Source organism: Somniosus microcephalus, chromosome 11 (genome assembly GCF_052327205.1).
Source record: "Somniosus microcephalus isolate GS21.2 chromosome 11, FLI_Smic_1.0, whole genome shotgun sequence".
NCBI classification, from domain to species: domain Eukaryota; kingdom Metazoa; phylum Chordata; class Chondrichthyes; order Squaliformes; family Somniosidae; genus Somniosus; species Somniosus microcephalus.
In genome coordinates, this window is record NC_140997.1 from 24,184,932 (window position 1) to 24,205,377 (window position 20,446).

At 46.4% G+C, this 20,446-nt stretch overlaps 1 protein-coding gene across 3 annotated transcripts in view; it reads right to left on the minus strand.

The window, feature by feature from the left end:
* slc29a4a (solute carrier family 29 member 4a) overlaps window positions 1-20,446 on the minus strand; it is a 204,357-nt gene that overhangs the window by 172,982 nt on the left and 10,929 nt on the right. For 2 of the 3 annotated variants that reach the window (XM_086000350.1, XM_086000348.1), the window contains exon 1: window positions 9,808-9,945. The exons of the other annotated variant lie outside the window; for it this stretch is intronic. The gene's annotated coding sequence lies outside the window, so the exon portion shown is untranslated. Of the gene's footprint in view, window positions 1-9,807; window positions 9,946-20,446 lie in introns of those variants that run through there. 3 annotated transcript variants of the gene reach the window in all.

A 20,446-nucleotide genomic window follows, 5' to 3' on the forward strand; every position in this document is an offset into this window, starting at 1 on the left:
GTGTATTCCCTTGCCTTGTTAGTCCTCCCAAAATGCATCACCTCACACTTTTCAGGGTTAAATTCCATTTGCCACTGTTCTGCCCATCTAACCAACCCATCTATATTGTCCTGTAGCCTGAGGCTTCCCTCCTCGCTATTTACCACTCCACCAATTTTCGTGTCATTGCGAACTTACTGATCATACTTCCTACATTCATATCTAAATCATTAATGTACACTACAAACAGCAAGGGACCCAGCACCGATCCCTGCGGAACCCCACTGGACACAGGCTTCCTACAAGCACAGCTTCTCCACTGGGAATGTGGAATCATGGAATCACCTCTATCGAATTACACAGGCCTAGAAATTGGGTTGGGGCGCCAAAGTGGCGCAAAAGTCGGCGGAGCGCAGGATTTAGCGCAGCGATCGGAGTGATACCGATCGCCAGATATTCAGTTTCATTGCCCTGCGAGGGACACGGGGCGAGGCTCGAGGCGCTCCGCGTCCCTCTTAGGGCGCTGAAACTGAATATCACAGCACAACGTGCCGCAGCGCCACACGCTGCGGCACGGCACGCTGCGGTACTGCAGGCCTTCCTCCCACTGTTAAGGGGGAGGTGCCTGCAACAGCGCGAGCCCCGATCGCGAGTGCGGGCAAATGAGCCCGGCACCAAGGAGAAGTGCCGGGCTCTCGGGAAACAGCCGGCAATGCCACGGGGGGGGGATTAGGAGGCCGGGGACGGAGGTGCTGGCAGGCGGCCGCCGGAAAAGTGGCCGCACCGCACCTCCACCTTAACTTGCGCCGCTGCCGGCACAGTAAGGCCCCCGTGAACCGGGCGTGGGTAGCGAGCGGCGCAACTGCGGCGTTCGCTACCAAATATTGCGAACGGCGCACGAATGGGGCGCTGCGCACACCGATGACGTCATCGGTGGTGGCGCAGCGCAAATGCCTAACGCCACCATTAGCGCCCCTACTGAATATCGTCGGAGACGTAGCCAGTGGCGCTACAGCCACTGACTGCCTCTTTAGGCGCTAACAGGTGGCGCTACTCACCCAATTTCTCCCCCACAGTGTTTATAGGACAGAAACAGGCCATTAGGCCCAACAAGTCCATGCCGGTGTTTATGCTCCACACGAGCCTCCTCCTATCCTACTTCATCTCACCCTATCAGCATATTCTTCCATTCCTTTCTCCCTCATTTTCTTATCTAGCTTCCCCTTAAATGCATCTATGCTGTTCACCTCAACTACTCCATGTGATAGCAAATTCCACATTCTCACCAGTCTTTGGATAAAGAAGTTTCTCCTAAATCCTTAATGGATTTATTATTGACTATCTTATATCTATGACCCCTAGTTTTGGATTCCTCCATAACAACAACAACTTGTATTTATATAGCACCTTTAATGTAGTAAAACATCCCAAGGCGCTTCACAGGAGTATCTTAAGACAAAAAATTTGACACCGAGCCACGTAAGGATAAATTAGGGCAGGTGACCAAAACCCTGGTCAAAGAGGTAGGTTTTAAAGAGCGTCTTAAAGGAGGAAAGAGAGGTAGAGAGGCGGAGAGGTTTAGGGAGGGAATTCCAGGGAATTCCAGAGCTTAGGGCCTAGGCAACAGAAGGCACGGCCACCAAAGGTTGAGCGATTATAATCAGAGATGCTCAAGAGGGCAGAATTAGAGGAGCGCAGATATCTCGGGGGGTTGTGGGGCTGCAGGAGATTACAGAGATAGGGAGGGGCGAGGCCATGGAAGGATTAGAGAACAAGGATGAGAATTTTGAAATCGAGGCATTGCTTAACCGGGAGCCAATGTAGGTCAGCGAGCAGAGGAGTTTTGGTGCGAGTTTTGGATGACCTCAAGTTTACGTAGGGTAAAATGTGGGAGGCCAGCCAGGAGTGCGTTGGAATGGTCAAGTCTAGAGGCATGGGCATGGATGTGAGTTTCAGCAGCAGATGAGCTGAGGCAGGGGCGGAGTCGGGTGATGTTACGGAGGTGGACACATCTTCTCTATGTCTAGCCTCGCAAATCCTTTCCTAATTTTAAAGACCTCCATCAGGTCACCCCTCACTCAGCCTTCCCTTTTCTAGAGAAAAGAGCGCCAGCCTGTTCAGTCTTTCCTGATACTTTTAACTTCTCATTTCTGGTATCCACGGATGCTGCATCCCTTTGGCACCTCATCTTAGTGGCCATTGTCCTTGTGGCAGTCTAGATAGTGAGTGTAGACGGGCTATGGGCAGGATTTTCATTGGGCCATGGAGGCGGGATTGGAGGCGTGTGGGGGGGGTTAAAATCCCGAAATCGGGGGGGCACGAACCCACCCCGCACCCAACCCGCCTCCATGCCAGTTTCAAAGGAAGCGGGTACCCGACCCGCACTGGGACCCGCCTCCCCGAGGCGGGAAAGGGATTAGTGCCAATTAACTGCCTGTTAACAGGTCGCTAACAGGCAGTTTTTAGCCTAATCCCTATTTTTATCCCTGAAGTGTGGGATTCCCGACAGCTCCAAACCACGCCAAGTTAGAGGAGGCGGACTGTCAGGATGAAGGGCTTGGAGGGGTCAAGATGTCCGGTGTTCAGGTGAGTGATGGGTGCCTGAGTGCAAAGGTTAGTGTGTTTGGTGTGTGTAAAGTGTTTAAAGAAGTTTTACTTACCTTTACTTACCTTTACAGCCTTCCTTCCTTCAGGTCTCAGGAGTCCCTCATCTCACCGGCACAGAAAGCAGAATGGCTGCGAGCTGTCAAAAATTGCAGCATTCAGCTTTCTGTTCTGGGGAGATCTCTAAATCAGCCTGAGAGGAAGGAATTAACTTGGAGTACAGATTATCAGTGTTTGACAGCTTCAAACAGCTGTGAAACGCTGATATTTCATCTGTCAAAAGTGGTTAGCACTGTTGCCTCACAGCGCCAGAGACCCGGGTTCGAATCCGGCCTCGGGTGACTGTCTGTGTGGAGTTTGCACATTCTCCCCGTGTTTGCGTGGGTTTTCTCCGGGTGTTCCGGTTTCCTCCCACAGTCCAAAGATGTGCGGGTTAGGTTGATTGGCTATGATAAATTGACCCTTAGTGTTAGGGGGATTAAATACGTGGGGTTATGGGGATAGGGTGGGATATGTGTTGGTGTTGGTGTAGGGGTTACGGGGATCGGGTGGGATATGTGTCGGTGCAGGCTCGATGGGCCGAAATGGCCTCTATCTGCACTGTGGGGTTTCTGTGATTCTGTGATTCTGTGAAATATCAATCTGTGATGCCACCTGTTGCTGGGTGGCCCTTAATTGGCCTGCTGAGCCCGCTGGGCGGACTAAACAAGGTCAATCAAGTGAAAATCACGTGGGTTGGCTACAACTCGATGGAGGCGGGACTACAACCCCGAAAGTTGTAGTCCCGCCTCCTACCCGACTCCTCAATGAAAATCTAGCCCATGTGTATACCATGCAGGATTCCGAACTAAATTCTATTGAGCTGGACAGATGCCTAGACATTATATTTCATGAATTTCTAAAGGTTCACAGCCAGTGCCACGAGGCTATAGCAAAAGCAAATAGAATATTGGGATGTATTGCTAGGACGATGCAATATAAAATACAATGCCATATGTTCTCCTTGTTTAAGAAAGTCTTGCATTTATATAGCGCCTTTCACAGCCACCGGACATCCCAAAGCGCTTTACAGCCACTGAAGTACTTTTTGAAGTGCAGTCACTGTTGTAATGTAGGAAATGCAGCAGCCAATTTACGCACAGCAAGCTCCCACAAACAGCAATGTGATAATGACCAGATAATCTGTTTTTAGTGGTGTTGATTGAGGGATAAATATTGGCCAGGACACCGGGGAGAACTCCCCTGCTCGTCTTCAAAATAGTACCAGGGCCTCAGTTTAATAACTCATCCAAAAGACTCCCTCAGTACTGCACTGGAGTGACAACCTAGATTTATTGTACCCAGCGTGGGACTATGAACCCACAACCTTCTAAACTCAGAAGCGAGTGTGCTACCAACTGAGCCACAGCTGACACTAAGACCTTGATTGGGTCTCTAAAATACTGTGCCTAGTTTTGGACCCCTCATGAGGTGGATGGTATAGAAGCCCTGGGAAAGGTGCAAAAAGAGGACCGCTAGGTTGATATCTATCTTAAAAGCCCTTTGTTACCATGATAGGCTTAGGGAGCTAGGTCCTTTTAGTCTAGGAAAGCGTAGAGTTAGGGGAAATTTGATTGGACTTTGTCCATGTGGATAAGACTATTTCAGTTGGATAGGTTAGGGAGAACAACAACAACAACTTGTATTTATATAGCGCCTTTAACATAGTAAAACGTCACAAGGGGCTGCACAGGAGTATTTTAAGGCAAAAAATTTGACACCGATCCACATAAGGATAAATTAGGGCAGGTGACCAAAAGTTTGGTGAAAGAGATAGGTTTTAAGGAGCGTCTTAAAGAAGGAAAGAGAGGTAGCGAGGTGGTGAGGTTTAGGCAGGGAATTCTAGAGCTTAGGACCTGGGCAACAGAAGGCACGACCGCCAAAGGTTGAGCGATTATAATCAGGGATCCTCAAGAGGGCAGAATTAGAGGAGTGCAGATATCTCGGGGGAGGTTGTGGGGCTGAAGGAGATTATAGAGATAGGAAGGGGTGAGGCCGTGGAGGAATTTGAAAACAGGGGGACGTGCATGTAAGTTACATATGCATAGAAGTGGGTCAGATGTCCGGGAGGTTCTTCCTTTTTGCAGAAGGTCCTCAACATTTGGAGGAAGATGTCGGCTCGTGCAGCAAGTGTGGATTTGCTGCAAGCGTTCAAAAGGGAGCTGGGCAAATTCCTGGCTGAGGCTGATGTTAAAGGTAGGTGGGGTATTGGGTGATGTGCCTCATAGTCACTGTGGTCCACTGGAACTTGTGTGATCGCCTTTGGCGGTTAGAGTGGAACTTCTCATCATTTCTTTTCACTGAATCGACCTCAGACTTTTTTTAAATATTGTTTGATTGCCTCACCTGGAAGATTCCATGGCTGGTGGGGGGAAACTGGGGATCGTAACGCTCAGTTGCAACATGACTGTACGGCGCAGGCTGGATGAGCCAGCTGGTCTTTTCTTGTCAGTTATTTTCGTATGTTTGTAGTCGACGGTGGAAGGTATTGTTAACCAAGACCGATCTTGTTGTCACCTGACAACGATGCAATGAGATATGGTTTCCAGCAGGGGTCAAGAAATGTTGAGCGGGATTAGCAATCCCAGCTGGCATTTCCTCTTGCTAGACCAGGAGAACTGAGGCCAATTAGATGTCAGGAGGTTTGTCTTTTCGCAGAGGGTCATCGACCTGTGGCTCGTGCGGTGAGTGTGCATTCGCTGCTCCCATTCAAGTGGGAGCTGGATGAGTTCCTAGCTGTGGCCAGGAACTACCGGCACAGGTTAAGATCAGTGACCGTGGCACAGACCAGGCACTGACCCTCAAAACTGCACCTCTTACACAGGATTACATGGGATATACGGCACAGAAAGAGGCCATTCGGCCCAACCAGTCCATGCTGGCGTTTATGCTCCACTCGAGCCTCCTCCCGTCTTTCCTCATCTAAATCTATCAGTATAACCTTCTATTCCCTTCTCCCTCATATGCTTGTCCAGCCTCCCCTTAAATGCATCTATACTATTCGCTTCAACCACTCCCTGTGGTAGCGAGTTCCACATTCTCACCACTCTCTGGGTAAAGAAGTTTCTTCTGAATTCCCTATTGGATTTCTTGGTGACTATCTTATATTGATGGCCTCTAGTTACACTCTTCCCCACAAGTGGAAACATTCTCTCTGTATCCACTCTATCAAAACCTTTCATAATTTTAAAGACTTCTATTAGGTCACCCCTCAGCCTTCTTTTATCAAGAGAAAAGAGACCCAGCCTGTTCATCCTTTCCTGATATGTATACCCTTGCATTTCTGGTATCATCCTAGTAAATCTTCTCTGCACCTAGCTTGATCTGTGTGGCTCAGTACCACTATAGGCAAACCATTTTCCAACTGGACCCTTGTGGCAGGACGGATGTAAACTTTTTCTGTGATAAGGTGACAAGCCTTTAATGGGTACAAATAGAAATGAGCATTTGCAAGGATGTTATACAGAGTTAGTCTACAGCACAGAAACAGGCCATTCGGCCCAACAGGTCTATGCCGGTGTTTATGTTCCACACGAGCCTCCTCCTCCTCCCACCTCTTCTTCATCTAACCCTATCAGCGCACCCTTGAGATGTAAATCTCAATTTGGCATTCGAAGGGGGTGCTTAAAATAAAGGATGCTCAATCTGCACCGTATGATATCACCTGAACTTCATTATCCAATTAGAGCTTTGCAATCACTTCCATCACTTTACAGTTCATCAGATACACAGCTGCCTCACGGTATGCCTTGCACTGATCGGGCTCTTGCCTCTGGCGATCACAGCAACTGTCAGGGCTGCTGAATGGGATCCTCTCATCCCACAAGGACTCTTGCAATAAAAAGACTCGAGAGGTTGACAGAGAGCAGTATCCAAGAGTACAACTCCAATACCATCAGCTGAATGAGCTGGTGCGCTGCCTGGCAACAGCGGCGGTCTGAAGAGCCACAGAATTAGAATTAGAATGCTACCAAAAGTCCAGACTGCGTGCTGACTGATAAAAGAAAATGAAGAGCCAAAGGCGAGTTTAAAGAAATGAAATTCAATGTATTCAAATAAATGCATGTATCCAGTATTGACCTCTGGTAGTTTGTCTGATTCTGGTCCCAGCCTGACGGGGAATCTGGAGTGAGTGGGGGAGGGAGGAATGGAACTACACAAAATATAAGAAAACAATCTCTGGGCAATGGCAGAATGGTTGCTGAATCTTTGAACGCAAGGGAGGAGGGTGAGAGAGAGAGATGAACAGTAGAGATTGGCTTCCATCAGCCACGAAATGTCTACTGAGTGTGGAGCTGATCTCCATTCCCATTGCCCGAAGATTGATGCAAAGTTCTGGCAAGCACGTTTCGGTCACTGCAGCCTCTCCAGATCCGAACTTCTTGCACTCATTTTGGAACAGTGGAAAGGTTGGACGAACCCCGTCGCCATTCAAATGCTGGGAGCCCAGTCCAGTCCTCAACCAACTGAGATCCTAACCTGCAAGGGAGAAGGGTCACCACATGACACAGCAAAGGGTCACCACATGACACAGCAGCTGTGTGCACTAGCACACTGGGCAATGCAATGATCGGAGGTGGCTTCCCCGTCACTACACAGTGAGCAGTTTGTAATCAGAGTCAGAGGAGGCACAGATCAGAGACCAGGGACTATTCCACAGGCTGGCAGTGAGCAGAAATTTGAGTGAGCAAGTTCTTCCAGCCCTTCCAACAGTTAGTGTAATAACTGCATCAATTCAGACTAGGAACAGGCCATCTGGCTGTCCCCTCTAATCTCTCAGTCTCCCTCTCCTCCGGTCTCTTTCCCTCCCTCACCCTCAATCTCTCTCTCCCCCCAAGACTCTCACTGTCTCCCTAAAGTCTTTCTAGCCTCTTGTTCTCTTTCTCTCGCTGTTTCTCCACCAATCTTTCTGCCCCTACAGTCTGTTTCTCCTCAGTCTCGCTCGCTCCCATTCCTCTCTTCTCCTTGCCTCAGTCTCTCTGTCCACTCCCACCCCCCTCCCAGTTATTCTTTAATCTCAATCCTCAGTGTCTTTCTTTCACCCCCTCTGTCTGTCTGTCTCTTTGATGGTTAAGGAATGTTGCTTTGTGTGTGGGGCGGGGGAAGGGAAGTGAACTGTAAAGAAAATAACATAATAATGGCCGAAAGGGAGAAAAAACCCAGAAGCTGGAAGACCATTACAACAAAATTGGTTAAGTATTCTTTCAATCCATTATTTGGAGTCTGCTGGAGGGCAGGTGGCAACAGTAATAGAACAACATGCAGAAAGCCCCAACTCTATACGTTGTGTAGAAAAGGGATCATATTCTTCTACACATCAATGTGCGTGTGTGCAAATGCAATCGGAATTGCTTTTATACAAGGGAAGTTCTGCTAAACCTACACTTGGAGTACTGCGTACAGCTCTGGTCGCCATATTATAGAAAGGATATAGAGGCACTGGAGAGGGTCCAGAGAAGATTTACAAGGATGATACCAGAAATGCGAGGGTATACCAATCAGGAAAGAATGAACAGGCTGGGTCTCTTTTCTCCTGAAAAAAGGCAGGCGGGTTAACCTAATAGAGGTCTTTAAAATTATGAAAGGTTTTGATAGAGTGGATACAGAGAGAATGTTTCCACTTGTAGGGAAGAGCATAACTAGAGGCCATCAATATAAGATAGTCACCAAGAAATCCAATAGGGAATTCAGAAGAAACTTCTTTACCCAGAGAGTGGTGAGAATGTGGAACTCGCTACCACAGGGAGTGGTTGAAGCGAATCGTATAGATGCATTTAAGGGGAGGCTGGACAAGCATATGAGGGAGAAGGGAATAGAGGGTTACGCTGATAGATTTAGATGAGGAAAGACGGGAAGAGGCTCGAGTGGAGCATAAACGCCGGCATGGACTGGTTGGGCCGAATGGCCTATTTCTTTACCGTATGTAATCCTTTGTAAAAGTTCCCCGGCACTCCTTTATTTCAGCTGTTCCGAGCTCCCCCAATGCCATAGTCAATAAAGGTACCACCTGGTCTAGTGCTAGCATATACAACAACAACAACTTGCATTTATAAAGCGCCTTTAACACAGTAAAATCATGAAGGGTTTTGATAGAGTAAATAAAGAGAAACTGTTTCCAGTGGCTGAAGGGTCGATAACCAGAGGACACAGATTTAAGGTGATTGGCAAAAGAACCAGAGGCGACCTGAGGGAAAACTTCTTTACGCAGCGAGTGGTTGGGATTGGCAAAGCATTAACTGATAGGGTGGTGGATATAGAATTAATCATAGCTTTCAAAAGGGAATTGAATAAATACTTGAAGGAGAAAAAATTGCCAGAATATGAGGAAAGAGCGGGACTAACCGGATCGCTCTTCGAAAGAGCCGGCGCAGACTCGATGGGCCGAATGGCCTCCTTCTGTGCCGTACTATTCTATGATTCGATATGATTCTAAGGCGCTTCACAGGAGTGTTATCAGACAAAATTTGACTCTGAGCCACATAAAGAGATACTAGGAGAGGTGACCAAAAGCTTGGTCAAAGAGGTAGGTTTTAAGGAGGAGAGAGGCGGAGGTTTAGGGAGGAAATTCCAGAGCTTAGGGCCCAGGCAGCTGAAGGCATGGAGGTGTGGCGAAGGAAATCGGTGATGGGAAAGATGCCAGAATTGGAGGAGCGTAGGGTTGTAGGGCTAGAGGAGGTTACAGAGGTAGGGAGGGGCGAGGCCATGGAGGGATTTGAAAACAAGGAGAGAATTTCAAAAAGCTAGGCATTGCCGGACCTACCCGGAAGATCCCAGGTTGAATTGGTGCTGTTAGCTGACCTCAGCTGGGGAGCTAGATTTAGCCTCAGTGCCCCTGAGCGAGGAAAGAGAAAAATTCATTAGGTCCCCCCGTTCCTGATTGTTATCCATTGTCTCTGATGTCTCTGGACACCTACTGAAAACAGGACTGGGTTTGGCCATCAACCCTTTCACAGTTGCAAAGTCTGCCGACGGTCACCGCCTGGGGTCATGCACGAGGAACGGTTACTTGGGCAAGTTTCCGGACAGTCGTTGGTGCCAGTGCGACCTTCCCCAGCAGGAGCCAGTGCCTCAGAAAGAGGAGGGGAGGGAAAGTAGATTAAAAAAAAAGACAGATGTTCTGACCTGTGCGTCATGCCCTGCCGGTTAAAGTGCGCAGTAATAAGTATTGACTTGCCCTTTAAATACCTCGTTATGCCTGTTCAACTTTTAATGGAGAATTACTCTGGTCCCTACTCTTCATTGCCGCACGTTTGCTCAGGGCTGACAGTTCGTGTGCTGCTTTCAATCCCTGTCTTTGTTTGTCAATGGTAATCGTCCAGCTGGCACACTGCAGTGGAAAATAAATAAGTTATCATTAAATATTTACTCATTCAATCTTGTTGTAGTTGTATCCTGGTACACTCATGCACTTTGTTTTCCCTCTAAAATGTGATTGAGAATCAAGTAAACAGATATATTACTGGGGCGCTGTTCTGCCTACAGACAGTTTAAGATTTTTTTTGTATTAAAGCCCTCACTCAGACCTTTTGAAACGCCATGAAAGAAATTTTGAAAGATCTGAATTTGACATCGATTTTGTCCATATTTACGATTACATTAAATTTAAAAAATCAATTTGTTCATTCTGTGATGTCTGACAGCCAGAGAAAGGAAATCAAATGACCATTTTTTCGATCAGTTCCATGCATGGGAGAAATCTCTCTTTTCCCCGCTGTAGGTATAAATTGAACACTGTTGGGTTTTAACCCAGTATATCTGTGCACTCATGAACCTGACAGCACTTAAGTGCCGTGTAGTATTATTTTTGACAGGGCTCTTCTTAAAAGGGCTACTCCACAACAACAGACAGAACTTATTAGGAAGTCCTCCAACTTAGAAAAAAAACCCACCAACATTTGATAGCCTCGAGGACCCCTGGGATCCTTACATGGGCCCCTGAGGGGTTCCCAATCTGAAAAACAATGTACTGGGAATTCAGAGGTTCCACACTGATCGGACAAGCTTCATTGCTGGACAGCCAACAAAGTTCCAATAAAGGACTAAGCAGAATTCAATGGCCAAATTGGTCATTTATGCGCATCTTGAGCAGGGGAGTTCTCCCCGGTGCCCTGGGCCGATATTTATCCGTCAACCAACATCACTAAAACCGATTATCTGGTCATTATCACATTGCTGTTTGTGGGAGCTTGCTGTGCGCAAATTGGCTGCTGCGTTTCCTACGTTACAACCGTGGCTACACTTCAAAAAAAAGTACTTCATTGGCTGCAAAGCGCTTTGGGACGTCCGGTGGCCGTGAAAGGCGCTGTATAAATGCAAGTCTTTCTTTCTTTCTCGAGGATGGATTCATACCATGATGCAAAGGTGCAACCATCTACAAAGAGTGAGGGACGTTGCGGGACATCAGGAACAATAGTGGGATTTGTCGGAGAGGGAGATGTAACCCACAACAAAAAAATTGGGAGGATGGGGGAGACATGTTCTACTTATCCCAGTGGTTACGCAGATGCAGTGATGGGATTTGGTGTGATATCGCGGCTCTGATATCACGTCTCTGGGAGTCAATGGCGATCCGGAAAACCCAGTTCCAAACCGACGTCGCTCCCCTTTCAATACAGGCCACAGAAAATCTTTGTACACCACAGTGACATCATTGGATTGTGCCAAGTGCCACTCAGTTTCTGTGGAAACATAGAAACATAGAAGATAGGAGCAGGAGTAGGCCATTTGGCCCCTCGAGCCTGCTCCGCCATTTAATGAGATTATGGCTGATCATCCAAATTCAGTACCCTGTCCCTGCTTTCTCCCCATATCCCTTGATCCCTTTAGCCTTAAGAAATATATCTAACTCCTTCTTGAATATATTTAATGAATTGGCCTCAACTGCCTTCTGTGGTAGAGAATTCCACAGGTTCACCACTCTCTGGGTGAAGAAATTCCTCCTCATCTCTGTCCTAAATGGCTTACCCCTTATCTTTAGACTGTGACCCCTGGTTCTGGACTCCCCCGCCATCGGGAACATCCTTCCTACATCTAGTCTGTCTAGTCCTGTTAGAATTTTATAAGTTTCAATGAGATCCCCTCTCATTCTTCTAAACTCCAGCGAATATAAGCCCAATCGATCCAATCTCTCCTCATACGTCATTCCTGCCATCCCAGGTATCAGTCTGGTGAATCTTCGCTGCACTCCCTCCATGGCAAGAACATCCTTCCTCAGATAAGGCGACCAAAATTGCACCCAATACTCAAGGTGTGGTCTCACCAAGGTCCTGTACAACTGCAGCAAGACATCCTTGCTCCTGTACTCGAACCCTCTCGCTATGAAGGCCAACATACCATTTGCCTTCTTAACCGCCTGCTGCACCTGCATGCTTACCTTCAGCGACTGGTGCACAAGGACACCCAGGTCTCGTTGCACTTCCCCTTCTCCCAATCTATTGTCGTTCAGATAATAATCTGCCTTCCTGTTTTTGCCACCAAAGTGGATAACCTCGCATTTATCCACATTATACTGCATCTGCCATGCATCTGCCCAATCACCCAACCTGTCCAAATCATACTGGAGTTTCTCGGCATCCTCCTCACAGCACACACGCCCACCCAGCTTTGTGTCATCTGCTTTTTTTTATTTATGTAACAGCTCCAAGTTTGCACCCACACAAACCCTTCAACACCGATTTACAGGAATAGCAAAAAACATGCTTTAATTGAAACACTGATATTTCACAGGGCTTTCATTGAACTTAACACTTCACAAAAGGAAAGCGGGGGGTGGGGAAGCGAGACAAAGAGGAGGATTTTAACTCACTCCGCCTGGCGAGAGCAGGGGCAGGCATGCAGTTAAAATAGCTGTGCATAGACTTACTGCCCTGTTTCTGTTCAATTCCCGCAGACCACCAACTTAGGTGGCTGAGGGAACTGGCTGGCGGGACGTAAGTGTTCGATTCACGGAGACTCGCGGGCTTCCAGCCCAAGAATTAAAACCCTCCCTAAAGAGTTGCACAGCCCCCAGGCCACTGCTGTCCAGTTTAAGTCTCATATTGGTGGAAGAAGGTCACTTAGCTGTCTGCCTTTTTGACCAATGATGAAGAGAAAATACACTAAGAAGGGAGTCTTACACTCAGAGCCATGAGCTCAAAAATCTAGGCTGACACTCCAGTGCAGTGCTGAGGGAGTGCTGCACTGTCGGAGGTGCTGTCTTTCGGATGAGACGTTAAACTGAGGCCCCGTCTGCCCTCTCAGGGGGACGTAAAAGATCTCACGAAGAGGAGCGGGGGAGTTCTCCCCGGTGCCCTGGCAAATATTTAACCCTCAACCCACATCTAAAACAGTTTATCTGGTCATTAGCATATTGCTGTTTGTGGGAGCTTGCTGTGCGCAAATTGGCTGCCGCGTTCCCCACATTACAACAGTGACTACACTTCAAAAAAAAGTACTTCATTGGCTGCAAAGCGCATTGGGATGTCCGGTGGTCGTGAAAGGCGCTATAGAAATGCAAGTCTTTCTTTCTTTCAAAGAAAAGAATGAAAGGTAAAAAGGGAGAAAAATATATTAATACAATACTCGAGACAGGTACAAGGGAACCATCACTTCCCCAGTGCCTGCAGCAGCAATTTGAGATAAGGCCTGGTGCTTTTCCGTGGCTACTGGTGCTGAGGTAGAATTTAGAAATGTTTTAAACATGCTGTCCATCTATCATAATGTTACTCTTTGGGTCAACACAGCCGCTGACTGCTTTACACTGCTGCTGTGAATCCTCCATTTTATGTCGTTAGGTATCTGAGGGAAACAACTGAATGTGGTTTTCCCCCCAAAAATATTCCATGACCGGTCAGGCCTCGCCCGTTGTTCCAGGATCACTCACTCATTCGCACACAAGGCCACTAGATGTTGCAACAGCCATCTCAGTAATCTCAGACCGTGGGGTTCATGTTGTTAAAAGCTCTAAGTTGGAGAGCCTCAAACCAACTCCCACTAAACACAAGTCCGGCAAGTTCGGCACTTAACTGTGACCAATTTGTCAGTTCGCCCTCTCTGTCAGGGTATGCGTAGGCAGCTTTGACCAGCCCTTCACCGGATTTGAGAGCATGTTACGCTGTAACTAGATGAAAAGTGGAAAATCTTCAATATCCCAAACTGACACCTTTCACCCGATGACCAGGAGTATGTCTAGCCTGAGCGCACAAACCAAACTGAAGCATTTGTGTCTAAGATTTAACGTGGTCTTGACTTCTTTAACACTGTCACAGTACAGAAGGCATTAAAAAAAAACTCACTCCATATTGACCCCGAAATTCGAGTCCCAATGCGTGAGTACGCACGGGGTACTCACGCGTAGGCCCAACGAAAGTGTCGGTTTCGTGCATGCACTGCGCATGTACGGGAAACCGGCACTTCCGTTCCCCTGAAAGAAGGGGTTGACAGGTGGAACGCGTGCACCGGAGAGGCAGCGCGTGCGCATCGAACTTACGTTTTTTTTGCAGGTTTCTCCAGGAGGGTAAGTCTCCAGCAGTTACACTTTTAAAAAGCAGGCGCAAGGCCTGCTTTTAACAAGGTAAGTGGTGAATTAATTAAAATTAAAACATTTTTTCCACAGGTTTATTATTTTTAAATACTTTAAAGAAAGGTAAGTTTATTTTTAGCCCTGTTAGAAAATATAATTAATTTTTTCAAAAATTTAAATTATTGTTTAAAATAGTTATTTCATGTAATTTATAGTTATTTTAAAAATGTGATGTTTTTTTAAAATTTATTTGAAGTTTTAGTGATGTTTTGGGGCTTATAGTATTTATAGGTTTGACAGCTCTTCCTGTCAAACTTATGAATGAAGCATTCTCTGCTACCATTGGCTCTCCATGGCCCATGTGATCCCAGGGGACGCATCGAACTAACTGCGCCCCTGGGATACACAAGCACTGCGCGCCGACAGCTGGAGCAGGTCCAGGATCGGAATCCCACGGGGGCCCACAGCTCAACGGCCGGCGCACTAGGTAAGGGAAGGTCGGGGGCTTGCACCCGCGGGAAGCCCCCGACCCGAATTTCTAGGCATCTCAGCTTAACTTGATACAATTATTGAAGGATTCCTCAGCTTGTCTGAGATTGGTGTTGCTGACAGGGGACAAGCCACTTACTTCAAATAGAAACATCTTGTGGAATTTGTTCAAATATCTGCTTGAAAGGCAGCCTTTTTTCAATTTATGCGGATCTGTTTGGCCTCTTTTTTGAAGGCATTTATCAACCCGCCCTGTTCAAATTGAGGAGTATGTTTGAAGCTTTCAAAGAGAGATTATCACACCAGGTAACTATTGTCCATGGTGACAAAAAGAAAGCGACCAATACATAAGACTGTTACTTCCATCATAATTTAGCACTGCGGTTGCAAACTAGTTATTATTTTCTACTTACTCAGGGACACAGTGAAGCTTAGTAATTACTATAAATACTTATGTGGGGTAGGCTTCAGGGATAACATACATTGACATAAAATGGCTGATATAATTGTGAAACTAGAAGGAATAACATCATTAACAGTAGGCAAGTTGGTCTCGGGATAATGAGGGAACTACTGAAGAAAAGCAACTGAAGGCTGCTAGGTACCACAGAGTGTGTCTTTGCAAATCATAGATTAGAAATGTTCCAGCTGCTATTGCTGGCTTCCCGCCAAAACCCCGCAGAGAACACAAAAAGAGTCAGGTGACATAGATGGATCGCGACAGGATATAAATAACAAAATGAGGGCATATTGGTGCAAGGTGTGCAGCTTGGACTTAGGACACGAGAGAGCAACCTCAAGGGGCATCTAAGGTTCCATCCAGTGGGCTGACCTGATGTAAGTAACGTGGATGTGCGGGGCTTGCATGACTGATGGACCAATATAAGAAAAGGCAGAAGCTAAATCTTGTATTTCTTAATAAAGTATTAAAGTTGCTGCAACTGAACTCTCGGACCTATTAATCAATAAGGTTAGCTGGAGTGGCTAAAATCTTACATGTTGTGTTGCTGCTACTGTTCATTGTTATTGCTGTTTAATGAATTGGTTTGGTAGTTAAAGCCCACCTCATAGTCAAGGGGTGTGTTAACCTGTTGCCTTCCAAAATCAAAGAGAATCACTTGAGGGCACATGATAAAACTAATAGCTGAACTAAACTTTCTGATTCCTGAACACACGATGAATTTACCCAAATATACGGGCAAATGGAAACAGTCTCTGGCATATAAAGAGTTTGGGCCCATCTACAAGAATAGTCTGGCACATGGGAGCGAAACAATATCTAGAATTTTTTTTTAAAGAGTAAAGAAACCCCAAAAATGTAACAAAGTAGAATCACGATCTAGGCCGACATTCCAGTACTGAGGGAGTACTGTGTTGTCAGAGGTTGTAGTCCTTTGGATGAAGCATTAAATTCCAGTGGTTCAGGTGAACACTGAAGATCCCATTGCACCATTCAAACAAAGGTAGGAAGCTTTCCCAGTCCCTTGACCAACATACTTCCCTCAGGCAACATCACCAAAATAGATCAACCGGTCGTCCGTCTCGTGGCTATTTGTGGGCTCTTGCTGTGCACAAAATGGCTTCTAGGTTTGGCCACAGATCAAGAGCAGCCACACGCCCAAGAAGCAACTCATTGTCAGTGAAGCATGTTGAGATTTTTTTTTTTTGAGCGAAGTGATCAGGCACTTCAAAAAACGCAAGACTTTCTTTAACAAACACACACAAAATAATGTAAATACATTGACCTACCCTGCAGCTGCTCATGGCATTATTTTTAAAATACACAGCAGTCTCTTTAACTTTTACGGGTCAGATGAACGAGCCATTAGAGAGCTTCCACTCTCTGATGAATGCTAACGGTCTGTAGTTAGTTGAGTCTGAGTGGTCCCAATCCCAGGCCCCAGGGGGCACTAACAATGCAAAGCTACGTACTGTATAATACTGACAGATTTATTGGAATTTCTGAAGGATGTAACAAAGTAATGGCATTCAGTAATGTGCGGAATGTTATATAACTTGATTTTCAGATAATATTTAATAAGAGGCCTTTGATTAAACTGAAAACTCTTGGGTAAAGGAGGGGAGAGTAAATTGGATAATAAATTATTCAATAAGAGGAAACAAAAGCCATTGATTATGGTATCCGTTCAAATTGTACAACTATATTAAAAACCACCCCAAAGATTAGTCCCAGAGTCCATGCTGTCAACTATTTATAAATGTTTTTGTTGAGCGTATTAAAAGTAGAATGTCTAAGTTTGCAGATGACACCATGTTGTATGAGAAAGCAGAAAGCAGTTTGCGTGGGTTTCCTCCGGGTGCTCCGGTTTCCTCCCACAGTCCAAAGATGTGCGGGTTAGGTTGATTGGCTATGATAAATTGACCCTTAGTGTTAGGGGGATTAAATGGGGATATGTGTTGGTGTAGGGGTTACGGGGATTGGGTGGGATATGTGTCGGTGCAGGCTGGATGGGCCGAAATGGCCTCTATCTGCACTGTGGGGTTTCTGTGATTCTGTGACTGACTGGAAGAAAGAGATACAATTTAAGCTTCTGCCTTTAACCTTGGGATGACACAAATATTAACCCAGTTCAGGGTAGACAGGTGGCTCTACTGTAACAGTTTCTACCTGGGCAAAACCTGTCAGGGGTGCCCAAGTGGCAGGGTAGATACTATGACAACAATAAATGACCTCTGACCTGGACCCAGGCCTACGTACCCAGCATGCGTGTCAACCTAGAAAACCAGCAACAGCTGACCAATGGCTTCAAAACGCCAACACAGCTTCCACCCCTGCCCCTCCCGCCCACCCACTACCCTCCACCCCACAAACACCTGTTAACTTAAAAATAGCCGTGTATAAGCTTGTGACGTGTGAAATCAATTAATTGCGCTGAAAGTGCAGTGGGACACAGCTTTGTAACTTGAGCTGTAAATACACTCAACACTTTTTTTGTATTAGAGAGAAAAAACATTCAATACACAAAAGCCTGAAGAGGGATGCAAGTATTAGGGACACAAGATATATTTTCTAGTGGATTATGCCTCCCCAGCCAGAATATATTGATTTCTGATACTTTATTTGAAGCATTTTCCAATATTTTGAATTCTATATTAAACATGGGTTTTGCAAATTTTTTTTTAAAATCCAAAAGCAATATTTGCTCAGCTTTGTTTAAAACGACACTCTATTTGCCGTCTGGAAATTAATTACGTTTCTTTATATTTGAATATTTCTTTCTCCCAGTAGCAGCAGATACTGGGAGCCAAAATGCTTTTATTTTTAAATTGGTTAATACGGGATTCAAACCCTGTCTTATTGACCACGACATTATTCCAGTCAAGGTTGTAGGCAGCAAGTTTAGCATTGTAGACATCGCCTGCAAAAGTTGTTTCCCCACCCCCCTCCCACCAACTGGTGGTGCATTTAGAAGAGGTCTTGGTGGCACGTTTGCCTGGGAAGCATTGATTTTATTTTTAGATTTAAAATAATGCATTCTGGTTCATTTTGTATACTTTTATGGTTCACAATTGAAGGATTTTTCATCGACAAAAAAACAAAATATAACTGTCCCTTGGGCTTTCAACCGACCAAGCAGATCATTAGTTCCCTCACAGCCACTCTCCCCCGTCAAACCCTCTGCAGATACGTTACGCCCTCTCCACCTCCAATCCTCCCCGTTCATACTGGCACTGTTCTCCCTCTCTCCTTCAATTCAACCTGGCACTATTCCCCCTTTCCCCCACTTCAAGCCTGCATTCTTCCTGCCCCCCCCGCCCCCACCCTCAGTCCAAACTGACACTGTTCTCCCTCTTCCTCGCAAGTCAATCTAGCACTCTGCTCCCTCTTCCAAGGCTGGCACTCTGCTTCCTCATCCTTCCCCCAATATTAAAACTGGCACCCTTCTTCCATCTTCCAGTTCATACAGGCACGTTCCTCTCAGCCCGTCCCTCCACCCCCCCGCCCCCGCCGACCCAACAACAGTTCTTATTAGCACTCCCCCCACCCCCGCAGTTCACATTGGCAATATCTTTCTCCCAAATCCAGTTCTTTCCGGCACTTTCCTTTCCCCTGCACCCCACCTCCCGCCACCCCTACCCAACAACAACTTGCATTTATATAGCACCTTCAACATAGTAAAACGTCCCAATGCACTTCACAGGAGCGTTATCAGACAAAATTTGACACCGAGCCACATAAAGAGATATTGGGACAGGTGATCAAAAGCTGGTAGGTTTTAAGGGGCGTCTTAAAAGAGGAGACAGAGACGGAGAGGTGGAGAGGCGGAGAGGTTTAGGGAGGGAATTCCAGAGCTTAGGGCCCAGGCAGCTGAAGGCACGGCCGCCAATGGTGGAGCGATGAAAATCGGGGAGGTCTGAATTGGAGGAGCGCAGAAATCTGGGAGGGTTGTAGGGCTGGAGGAGGTTAGAGATAGGAGAGGGGGCGAGGCTGTGGAGGGATTTGAAAACAAGAATGAGAAATTTAAAATCGAGGCATTGCCGGACCGGGTGCCAGTGTAGGTCAGCGAGCGCAGGGGCGATGGGTGAACGGGACTTGGTGCGAGTTAGGACACGGGCAGCAGAGTTTTGCATGAGCTCAAGTTTACCGAGTTCATATAGGCATTCCCCCCTTCCCCCGCAGTTCACACTGGCAATGTCTTTCTCCCAAACCCAGTGACATGAATCAGACATTCATGAAAGAAAGACTTATGAAATAATACTGAGCAGCCTACGGGTGGCGCTGTCCAGGGAGAGTATAAATACTCGGGCACGGGCCCAGCTTGCGCAGGACATTCTTAACAGGAACTAGTGAAGGACACAACTAGACCTCCATGTTGTAAAACAGTTGATTACAGCTTTGTTTAACGCTTAGACCAAGTGCCTAGTAGTTTTCTTACGTCACCCAATTCATGCCGGCACTTTCCGTCCACCCAAATTCATGCTATCCCCTCCCCCCCCCCCGTAGTTCCTGTGGGCATTCTTTTTTGCCCGCACTCATTTGCGTCAATGAATGCAAAGGTATAGACAATGGCAAAATACTGATTGCCTGCGTTGAATGCAGATGATAAACAAGTATGCCCCAGGGTGAAGACTTCAGTGGTGAATTCGATGGATGATCTTCATGAGACAACAAAGAAATGCAGAGCAACTCCTGCGTCGCTGTGTCACTCTAAACACACGACCAGAATGATAAAGAAGAGCTGTGGGGCGAGACAAATGGGAAATTTCAGAGGATCAGTTGGTTGGCCTAACAGGATATGACTGCCCACTGGAGCAGAGCTGTTTCAATCTTACAAATAGTTTTTATTTTAGCTTCAGTTTCAGGTTTTCGCCTTACTTTAATTTATCGTCTTTGGAAGAAATTTATCGGTTAGCTTTACTCTAATTTTTTCTTTGCAAGGTTTAGTCATATTTTAACGTTAATATTGGGACATATTTTGCGGCCCCCTACGGTTGCGTACGAGGTGTGTACGCGCCCGTAGGGGCCGCGCAAATTCCGGGTTTAGGCACGCGAAGTGCATGCGCTGAAACCCGGCACTTGCGATCTGTCAAGAATTCTCTCGACAGATCCTCCACATCCCCGGGAGAACGGCCTCCGCGGGCGGAGAGTTGCGCTATTTGCCCAACTTCCGCCCGCTGAATGCCTGTGAAATTCTTACGTCTGGTAAAAGCACGAGTAAGGCCTGCTTTTACCAGCATAAGAGTTTTAAAAAATAGAAAAATAAAATGCTATCACTCATTTATAAATTAAAAACATTCTTCAATAAGATAAGTTTATTTTTAGCCCCGTAAAAACATCATTTTTTTCCTCAAAAAATTACATTTTGGTTTAAA